Source organism: Bidens hawaiensis, unplaced genomic scaffold, assembly GCF_021521415.1.
Source record: "Bidens hawaiensis isolate Kalapana, Puna unplaced genomic scaffold, B.hawaiensis_p1.1 tig00002525_1, whole genome shotgun sequence".
Lineage (NCBI taxonomy): Eukaryota > Viridiplantae > Streptophyta > Magnoliopsida > Asterales > Asteraceae > Bidens > Bidens hawaiensis.
In genome coordinates, this window is record NW_027491138.1 from 3,305,496 (window position 1) to 3,308,421 (window position 2,926).

General features: G+C 36.3%; 1 pseudogene across 1 annotated transcript; it reads left to right on the forward strand.

The window, feature by feature from the left end:
• The first annotated feature begins 237 nt into the window (after window positions 1–237).
• On the forward strand, window positions 238–1,952 carry LOC143620128 (cationic amino acid transporter 8, vacuolar pseudogene; annotated as a pseudogene). Its single transcript, XR_013151295.1, has 2 exons — window positions 238–726; window positions 1,379–1,952. The product of XR_013151295.1 is annotated as a cationic amino acid transporter 8, vacuolar pseudogene (transcript).
• The last annotated feature ends 974 nt before the right edge of the window (window positions 1,953–2,926 follow it).

Here is a 2,926-nt window from a genome sequence, read left to right on the forward strand (position 1 = left end):
TGCATACACGTGAACAATCTTGCAACCAGTACAGTAAATTACTACATTTAATTAGAAAAATAAAAATATAATTCACGATCACAACATATATTTATTAAAAAATGAAATATTGACTTCAAAATTCAAATGAATATGAATATCCCAAGCCAACAATAATGCATGGATTCCACCTAGCTCCAACCCATCCACCACCAATCACAATCACAATCACCACCATACAGCCCTCAATAAAACCCGATGAGCCGCAACTCCGATCTACACACTCCCCTTAACCCCAACACCATGGACCCTCACCCGCCAAAATCCTACTGGCGATTCAGCAAGCAAGACTTCTACCCCGAACCCTCCTTCCAAAACCTAGCCGCCTACACGTCAGCATTCTCCCAAACGCTCCACCGTCTCCACGACCGCTGCCTCGGCCGATCCACCGACGCTACTGAGTTAATTGAGTTGAAGAAACAGAGTGAGAATGAGATGCAAAAGTGTTTGACTTGGGTTGACTTGATCTGGCTCGGGTTGTTGGGTCGGGGATTTTTACTATTACTGGACTTGAGGCTCGAAACGACGCCGGACCGTCTATTGTGTTGTCGTATGCGTTGTCCGGGTTATCGGCTTTGTTCTCGGTCTTTTGTTATACGGAGTTTGCTGTTGAGATCCCGATTTCTGGTGGCTCCTTCTCGTTTTTAAGGATTGAATTAGGGGATTTTATTGCCTTTATTGCTGCTGGTAAGTGGTAATTAACTAATTATACAATCTGTGTTTATTCCGGTTATAAAATGCCAAACACTCCTTTTTTATTTATTCTAAAATCGAACAACTTGCGTTATTTCTGATTATCTTTGATTCTGGTTGCATGTTGCCAAACACTCCTTTTTTAATTTCTTCCAAAATTGACCAATTTGCATTATTCTGATTATCTTTGATTTTGTTCCAAAATTGATCAATTTACATTTAACTTTGATTATTTTTAATTTTGTTTCAAAATTGATCAATTTACATTAATCCTGATTATCTTTAATTTTTGCTCAAAAACTGAACAATTTGCATTAACCCTAATTATATTTAATTTGTGCTCAAAAACTGAACAATTTGCATTAATCCTGATTTATTTTTTATTCTAGTTACACAATGCCAAACACTCCTTTAATTTCTTCCAAAATTAAACCATTTGCATTAGTTCTGATTATCTTTACTTTGCTTCAAAATTGAACAATGTGGATTAGTCTGATTATCTTTAATACCAGTCATTACATTGCCAAACACCCTTTAATTTTGTCCAAAGTTCAACAATTTACATCAATATCTCTAATTCTGAGTATCTTTAACCACTGTTAGACACAATGCCAAACACCCCTTTAATATAATCTTTATTTTCCAGGTAACATTCTACTAGAAGCTGTAGCTGGTGCAGCTGGTTTAGCTCGATCATTCTCATCATACTTCGCCAGTATGTTTAGCTCCAATCCCGATATCCTTCGCATCAAAATCGACTCCTTTGCAGAAGGTTTCAATCTGCTAGACCCGCTTGCAGTTGCAATATTATTCATGGCTAACATGGTAGCAATGAGAGGAACCAAATTAACTTCATTCTCCAACATGATATTATCAATAATAAGTTCCTTGATCATAGTTTTTATAATCATTGTCGGGTTTTCACACGGGATACCTCAAACTTACAACCCTTTTTCCCATATGGAGCTGGAGGCGTGTTTAGAGCCGCAGCCGTTGTTTACTGGTCGTACACAGGTTTTGACATGGTTGCTAATATGGCAGAAGAAACACGAAAACCCGCAAAAGACATTCCATTAGGTCTAGTTGGTTCAATGTCTACAGTTAGCGTGGTTTATTGTTTAATGGCATTGGCTCATTCATCTCTCTCTTCCAATTCTCAAGCATTCAAAGGTGTTCTTCATATTTTTTTTTGGCAGTTTGACTTTCCAAAGTCAAACTGACCATAGTCTTACATTATAATCAATTTGTTAACACTTATTTATACTTGAAGATTGTTATACAACATATATATAATAGCACCCTTTGTACCTTTGGTGGGCATTTCTCGGGTCTCGGTCGGTTAAGTGTCCGACCCATAAGACAAAGCTACATAAAGGACTCGTAGTAGTCCTTGATTATATATATTTTCCGCATATAACCATCAAACTTGTTATACTTGTTTAACTTCTGCTCATCTTAGTTCTATTTTACATTTTGAGTTCCATGGTTATGGGTTTGTAGAGACTAGCCTCGGTTATTCCGTAAATAGCTCCAAACCGGAAGTCGAACTTTTGTTTACTAGTTTGTTTAAATAGTTGTATAAACATGTTTTATGTAAGATTTGAGTTTCTAAAATCATTTTAATTAGTTCCATGGTTATGGGTTTGTAGAATCTAACCTCGGTCTTATCCCGAAACAAGATCCGAACCGGAAACCGAACTTTCGTTTAAAGACTTTGTTGTTGACTTTTTGTATGTAAAACTTTGGTATTATTATTTATAAATTATTTTACAAGTTCTATGATGTTTGGACATGTGGTAACCATTCTTGGCCTTATTCCAAGATAAAAACCGAACCAAACCGAACTAAACCAAGTTTACTCGCTTAAGACACACAAGTGTGTTTTTAACCATTAAAGCTTATATATTTCTTTAAAAATACTTTATAAACTGATTTTAATTATTTTCACAAAGTACTCGGAATGTTGAATCCAACTTGATCTTATAACAAAGTTTGGATCGATATGACAACCGCGCGTCGAACGGTTAATTTATTCAAAACACTGATATGCCGGTTTTCACCGCATAAATAAGTGAAAAGAAGTCGTTGCGTCTGGAATGCGGCAAAACCCGCATAAACACAAAAAACGGCAAGAATTTCTAAGGAAAAGATGAGGAAAACCTTCACGCAGGTCAGTAATAGGTAAAGTTTGGTC